This window comes from Lithobates pipiens, unplaced genomic scaffold (genome assembly GCF_037356315.1).
Source record: "Lithobates pipiens isolate NorthernLeopardFrog02 unplaced genomic scaffold, aLitPip1_a1.2 Scaffold_27, whole genome shotgun sequence".
Lineage (NCBI taxonomy): Eukaryota > Metazoa > Chordata > Amphibia > Anura > Ranidae > Lithobates > Lithobates pipiens.
Window position 1 is genome coordinate 11,451,935 of NW_027507788.1, and position 8,304 is coordinate 11,460,238.

The following is an 8,304-nucleotide window of genomic DNA, read 5'->3' on the forward strand; positions in this document are numbered from 1 at the left end:
GCCTCTTAGCCCTTGTACACACGGTCGGACATTCCGACAACAAAATCCTTAGGATTTTGTCTGATGGATTTTGCCTGAAACTGGTGTTGCATACACACGGTCGGACAAAGTTGTCGGAAAATCCGATCATTCAGAACGTGATGACGTTCGTTCGTTACGACTGGACTATGTTCAGGCTAGTAGCCAATAGCTTTGGTCTTGTAATTTGATCTGAGCATGCGTGGCACTTTGTCCGATCGGAATTCGCTACAAACGATTGGACAAAGTCCGATCGGATCATGTTGTCGGAAAATTTTATAGCCCAGCTCTAAAACTTTGTCAGTCGGATATTCCGACGGAAACAGTCCGATGGAGCCCACACATGGTCGGAATATCTGACAACACGGTCCAATCGGACATTTTCCATCGGAATGTCCGACCGTGTGTACAAGGGCTAAGTGTAGCAATATGTTGCTAAATGTTGTACCTTTATTAAATGTAACCACATTGCTACACTTATGCCCTGTACACACGGTCGGACTTTCCGACGGAAAATGTGCGATCGGATTGTGTTTTCGGAAATTCCGATCGCGCGCGGGCTCTATCGGACTTTTTATTGTCAGAATTTCCGACACACAAAGTTTGAAAGCCGGATCTAAAATTTTCCGTCAACAAAATCCGATCGTTTAAATTCCGATCGCGTGTAGACAAATCCGACGCGCAAAGTGCCACGCATGCTCAGAATAAATTACGAGACGAGACGAAAGCTATCGGCTACTGCCTTCTTTATAGTCCCGTCGTACATGATATATACGTTACCTCGTTCTGAACGATCGGATTTGCCGACAACTTTGTGCTACCGTGTGTATGCAAGACAAGTTTGGGCCAAAATCCGTCAGAAAAAAATCGGATTTTGTCGTCGGAATGTCCGACCGTGTGTACAGGGCGTCTTTTATACTTAGTTTTGACATGACGCTACTTGTAGATCAAGACATCACTTGTATATCAAGTCAATTTTTTTTTTAAATGTTGCTTGTCTTGCAAAACGCTCTTTTTAAAGTGTTTCATAATGAGTTAGTATGCTATGCATACTAGCGCATTATGCCTTTGTCTTGCAGGGTTTTTTTTTGTTTTTTGTTTAGTTTTTTTGGGGTTTACAACCACTTTAATTGTTAGTCCATGATGGTATACTTGTTACCATACCATTGATTACATTTTTTTTTTGTATATTGTATGGTGCAGCTCTCTTATTGAGAGTTTAAATTGACATAATACTTTATTGCTTATCTGCTTAACCACTTTCAGACCGGACCAATTTGCCGCCGTGCTCCCGATGGCACGGCGGCAACGAATATTGGACGTACATGTACGCCAATATGCCTGCCCGTGCCATTCTGTCGACGTACATCGTCGTGCGCTGGTCGGGAAGTGGTTAAGGACCGCCTCCTGCACACATATGTCGGCAGAATGGCATGGCTGGGCACAATCACGTACTTGTACGTGGCTCTTTAAGTGCCCAGCTATGGGTCGGGAGCGTGTGGGTCCTGAGCTCCGTGACCGTGGCCGCGGGACCAGCGGATCCGCAATCTGGTCACAGAGCTGAAGAACGAGGAGAGCTCTGTGTAAACCAACCTCTCCCCGTGCTTCCTACTGTGGCTGTCACCGATCGTCACCGATCGTCACTGTTATAGGGAAAGACGATCAGTGATGTCACATGCCAGGCCATGCCCCCTACAATTAAAAAAAAACACATAACGTCACACATAACCCCTCCTCGCCCCCTAGTGGTTAACTCCTTCATTGCCAGTGTCATTTACACAGGAATCAGTGCATTTAAATAGCACTGATTGATGTATAAATGACAATGGTCCCAAACATGTGTCAAAAATCTCCGATGTGTCTGCCATAATGTTGCAGTCACAATAAAAATCGCTGATCGCTGCCATTACTAGTAAAAAAAAAATTCATAAAAATGCTATAAAACTAACCCCTATTTTGTAAACGCTATAACTTTTGCACAAACCAATCAATAATTCGCTAATTGCAATTTTTTTTACCAAGAATATGTAGAAGAATATGTTTCGGCCTAAACTGAGGAAAAAAATGTTTTTTTAGATATTTTTGGGGGATATTTATTATAGCAAAAAGTAAAAAATATTGCGAAAAAATATATTGCAAATATTGGTGATTTACCAAATGAGCTAAAATTTTCAGAATATGTTGGCATAGATATAGTCTATCTATAGACATAGAATGGTTAACATTTAAGGCCTTTTTTTGTACGTTGAGCCACATTAAGTTCCCCAAAAAACAAGCTTAATGTCCCTAGATTGCCTTGTGGAACACCAAAATACATGAAACATCTAAGATAGGTTTGGAAAGTTAAAAACTTTATTACATGTTAAGCTACATTAAGCCATTTTCACATTAAATGTTTTAGTATGTCCCCCCAACAAATTATGAATATTGGTAGTAATATGCAAGCAATTATACGCAGTATGTATTTTTATATATTTTACTGGTAAAAATAAAGTTTTGTACATTTTTTATATTGTTGTATCTTTGTGATCACGGGAGCGGTATTTAAGGTCCTACCACCTACTCTCTTACTACATATTCGATATAAGGATGATACCATCCACTGACACATGTCCCTAGTTGAAACCTCCCCCACACAAAAGCTTCTGACATTCCTAGGGAGGGTGGTCATGGGGAAAGCTCTGATATACACCTGTTAATGTGCTTAGCCAGAATCTGCCTCCAAATTATTATTGGGGGGGTGACACCATGTTTTACCACACCAGGTGACGCCAACCCTAGTGACATCACTGGCCAGTAGTGCATATTCCTCCAGTCATGCTGTTTACCATAAGGTGATTCAATTGTAGAGAGGCGACCTGAAACTAACCATTTCTAGTAGTGCCAGGACAAGGTCATCTAGAGCCCAGTGCAAACATGCCAAATTGCTCCCTCCCCAAAAAAATAAAAAATCAAGCTCTAATCTGCATTCTCACCCCCTAAGCACCCAGCTAAAATCCTTTCTCTCCACATATGCCCCTAGCATAAACCCCCCCTGCAAAAAAAAAGTCTTCCCCCTCCTAGTGCAAAACCTCTACCATTCAAATTTCCCCTCTAAGCACAAATCCTCTGCCCCCCACTCCAACCCCCCACCCCCCTTTCAGCACAAGCTCCCCTCCCCCTATCCCCCATCCTGGCACAAATTTCCCCACCAATCATCCCTACTAGCACACATTCCACCCCCCCCCAAAAAAATATTTCCCCTCTACTATATTACTTTTATAGCACAAACCCCTCAAATCTCCCCTCCCAACACAAATCCTCTTCCCTCATCCCCCTTCTCAACATAAATCCCCCAAATCGCCACTCCTAGCACTCCTAGCAATTTGCCCTATTAGAATAATTCTTACCCCCTGCCACCCCCAAATTCCCCTTGTCAACACAAATCCCCCCTCCAATCTCCTTGTGGTGCCCCTCCCCCCCACCTCACATGATACCATAGTGCCCAAGGCAGCCCCCCCCCCCTCCTGCCCACCCCTTGTACCAGCCATGATTCCTACTGTGCTGTTTCTTTACAGAACCCCATAACGTTCTGTGATACTGGTCTCATGGGGGCCTCCTGTGTAATAAATAATTCTTTAGTTAAACAAATTAAATAGTTTTTATAAATAGTAATAAGTAAAACATCAGAAAAATTAGCTCCCACAAAATGATAGTTCCCCTTTAATTGAAAGCTCAGGACACATTTCTGCAGGATGTACGGGTCTTTATTTTTCAGACAAATGGTACGTACAATGTTTTCTCATGTGTCATGCACGGGTTTGTGCCCCTTTCCAGATGGCATTAGGCATGTTCATAGTATTCAGTGTATGTTCTTGAACATAACTTCCAATGGGTACAGGGGCCAGAGTTTCCATTTTTGAAGATGTATGGTTTCTGGCAGAAGCAGCCTGGTACACACATCAATATGCAGGGTATATTTACATCTTCATAGTTTTGACAATTGTCCGGACAGGCAGTCCCACATGAGCTCCAAACCTGGTGAGGGTGCTCGCACTCATCTTCTGTGAAGAAGGAACGAGAAAGCATCTGTTACAAGACCACTAAAGCAAAGCATTTTTTTAATCCCTTCCCTCCCAGCCCCAGCATCATCCCTTTAATGGGGTCTTTATACCCCGGGGGGGAGTAGAAGGACTGCCTGAACACATGACCACTGTGATTGGCTATCATAATGGTCACATGATCAGGAGGCCACCCCACTTGCTCCCCATCATTACCAGATAGCAAACGTTGTCTATGGCAACACGGTCACTGTGCATGTAATGAGCACGCTCTAAGCATAAAAACCTCAGCTGCTGATGGCCGCGTGTGGTTGTTAAAGCCCACCCTCTCTGCCACCGCACATATGCGTTATACATAGTAAGGTTGAATAAAGACACCACTCCAACCTGAGTGTCTACAATTGTCCCTATCCCTGTACCTTGCACACTCACATCAGTCCCTCCCCTCAAGGAGCCCCCAATCCAAGGTCTCTATTCACATACTAGAGCCAATTTTGTACAGAAGCCAATTAACCTACCTGCATGTCTTTGGAAAGTGGGAGGAAACCGGAGTACCCGGAGGAAACCCACACAGGCACAGGGAGAACATGCAAACTCCAGACAGGTAGTGCCGTGGTTGGGATTTGAACCAGCAACCCTTCTTACTGCTAGGTGTGTGTGCTAACCACTACACCACTGTGCATGGTGAGAGGTTAAATGTGAAACAATTTATAATACCATTCACAAACCTATACATAAAAGCCCTCAAACATTAAAATTATAATAAACAATTCAATACTTCAATTTCTGGATATGGATGATTCCACTGTTTGCCGAGCAGGCATTTTCTGTCACTTTTTGTTTAAATCAGTATTTTTTGGAAGAAAATTTCTTAGAACACCCAAACATTATGATTTTTTTTTTTTAGCAGAGACCATAGGGAATAAAATTTCTATTTTTTTTATGTCACTCGGTATTTGCACAGCAGTTTTGCAAACACAATTTTTTGGAAGAAATACACTTTAGTGATTAAAAAAAAATATATATATTAATTAAAAAAACATATTTACCCCATTTTTTTTTTTTTTTTTAATAAAATGTGAAAGATGATGTTACACCAAGTAAACAGATACCTAACATATAGACTGATATGGTATTTGGGTGACAATCTAATATTCCACACCTCATCCCCATGAATTTAACATTAGCAACCAAAGACCTTAATAGGATTTTTAAGGTGCCAACTATCATAGAGAGATCAACTTTATATCAAATGAATCAAGTTTATTGGCATTGGATAAAAAAGACAAAAATTGATTCAATAAAATACATGGAAAATGTACATTAGATGGTCTGTGATATCCCCTGAAGAAGCCAAGTTTGGCGAAACATGTCGGTATCAAACATCTTGCTCTGACCATCGCTGTTATGGGCGCTCACTACCTGTAGCGTGATTACCTTTTCTTTCCACTTGACCCTCCCCTTCTAGATTGTAAGCTCTAATGAGCTGGTCTCTCTGATCCCTCCTGTATTGATTTGTATTGTAAGTGTACTGTCTGCTCTCATGTTGTAAAGGGCTGCGTAAACTGTTGGCGCAATATAAATACTGTATAATAATAATAATAATATGTATCAATTTTTTTTTTTTCACACCCAGGCCAATTCTGACATTTCTCTCCTACATGTAAAATTCATATTTTTTTTACAAGAAAATTACATAGAACTCCCAAACATTACATATGTTTTTTTTAGCAAAGACCATAGAGAATACAATGGCGGTCATTGCAACTTTTTATCTCACACGGTATTTGTGCAGCAATTTTTCGAACACATTTTATTGGAAAAGAAAAAACAGTTTCATGCTTTAAAAAAAAAAAAAATTAGATTGTAAGCTCTAACGAGCAGGGCCCTCTGATTCCTCTTGTACCAAATTGTAATGTAACTGTAATGTCTGCCCTCATGTGGTAAAGCGCTGAGCAAACTGTTGGCACTATATAAGACCTGTATAATAATAATTAAAGTTAGCCCAATTTCTTGCATAATCTGAAAGATGAAGTTACGCCGAGTACATAGATACCTAACATGTCACACTTCAAAATTGCGCACGCTCGTGGAATGGTCGCCAAACTTTGATACTTAAAAATCTCCATAGGCGACACTTTAAATTTTTTTACTGGTTACATGTTTTTAGTTACAGAGGAGGTCTAGGGCTAGAATTATTTCTCTCTAATGTTCGCTGCGATACCTCACATGTGTGGTTTGAACACCGTTTTTATATGTGGGCGGGACTTAACTATGCATTGGCTTCTGCGTGTGAGCTCATGGGGACAGGGGCGCTTTAAATTATTTTTTTTATAATTAATTTGAATTTTATTTTTTTAGTTTGACACTTTAAAAAAAAAAAAAAAACACTTTTATCACTTTTTTTATCACTTTTATTCCTATTACAAGGAATGTAAACATCCCCTGTAATAGGAATATGGCACGATCGGTCCTTTTTACAGTAAGATATGGGGTCAATAAGACGCCACATCTCACCTCTAGGCTGGGAAGCCTAAAATCAAAAACAAAAAACAAAAAAACGAATACGGATTCCCAGCCGAAGCGGCGCCGTTTTTTTTAATGCAGAGGCCGGGCGCAATGTTATGATGTCACGCCTGGCCTCTGCATAAAAAAAAAAAGGTGCTGCCTTGGCTGGGAAGCTGTGATCGTTTTTTTTTTTTTTTTTTCTGAATGATCATAGAGACTCCAGCGACTATCTGGTCTGCCGGAAAGCTCTATGATCACCATCCAGGGCCGGCGGATCCGTTCTCCAACTCACCGATGGAAGCGGTGAGTCGGTAGAAGCACCAGAGTGCAACGGGAGGGGGGCGTCCCCTTTCACCACCCATAAGAATGATCAAGCGGTGGAACTGCCACTATGATCATTACTGTGGTGTAGGGAATCGCCGGCTGAAAAAGTTGATCTCTCTATGATTGTTGGTACCCTAAAAATCCCATAAAGGTCATTGGTTGTTCTATGTTAGATACCTAACGAGTCACACTTTAAAACTGCCCATGCTAGTGGAATGGTGACAAACTACGGTACTTCAAAATCTCCATAGGTGACACTTTAAATGCCTTTACAGGTTACCTGTTTAGAGTTAAACAGAGGAGGTCTAGCAAAATAATTATTGCTCTCTATCATTTTTGCCGATACCTCACATGTGTGTTGCAAGCACCGTTTACATATGAGTGCGTGACTTACGTTTACGTTCACTTCTGCGCGTGAGCACGAAGGGATAGGGCGCTTTACATTTTTTTTCTTAATTATTTTACTTTTTTCTTTTTACACTGGCCCTTTAATTATTCTTTTTTTTTTTATCACTTTTATTCCTACTACAAAGAATGTAAACATCCCTTGTAATAGAAATAAGGATGACAGGTCCTCTTTATGGAGAGGTTTCGGGTCAAAAAAACCCCAAATCTCTCCTTTCCCTTTAAAAACAAAAGATCAAAAAAATATATATATATTTTTTGGATCTTTTGCTTTAAAAAAATAATAATTTAAAAAAGTGTTTACTTTCAGCCTGGACCGAAAGTGACGTCATGGCGTTACTGCAGTCATCCAAGGCCATAGATTTGACCAAAGAGTATCTACACTTTGATTGCCTATGGTAGTAGCCAGCTGCACTGCTGGATTATTTCTCGGGTGAACGGCTGGAAACAGTAAGGCGGAGAAACAGCGGAGCGCGGCGGGGGGGACGGCCCCTCCCAACGCTTCTGAAAGCATAATGAGTGGGAGGTGAAGCCTCCATCAATCTTCATGTAATATACCACCCCCCATTGTGTTTAGCTAATTAGTGGGCATGGAGGAGGAGGGAGGGAGTGGGCCATCATTTACCACTCTATAGTCACATGGATTGCTCAGATGTGATAGGAGCAGTGGTGGCTGGTGCTCCATCTGTCGGGGGGGGGGGGCGGCAGACAGACCTGACCACAGACCCCCCCATTGCTCCAGCACACCACCACACAACATTGACAACACCACCCACCACCCAATTGCTGGCTCACCCTCTCGCTCTACAAGCCCCTGTCAGCCCCTCACATACCCCTGTGGGTCATGGCTGTGGCTTTCCCCCCTCCATCTCCTCCGTGTCCTGGCTGTCGCTTCTCCTCCCGGCCAATGGGATCTTAGGAACAGCTTCCTGATTGGCCGGGAAGAAACAGGAAGACATTAGCGAATAATAATTCTCTAATCTCACACAACAGGGCAGGCTCAGGGAGT

General features: G+C 41.9%; 1 long non-coding RNA gene across 1 annotated transcript in view; it reads right to left on the bottom strand.

Annotated features, from left to right (window-relative positions):
* Positions 1-3,967: 3,967 nt before the first annotated feature.
* The window catches only part of LOC143933087 (uncharacterized), a 6,749-nt gene continuing 2,412 nt past the window's right edge, over positions 3,968-8,304 (bottom strand). The window contains exon 3 of the long non-coding RNA XR_013263005.1: positions 3,968-4,061. This is a non-coding gene — a long non-coding RNA (uncharacterized LOC143933087). The remainder of the gene's footprint in view (positions 4,062-8,304) is intronic.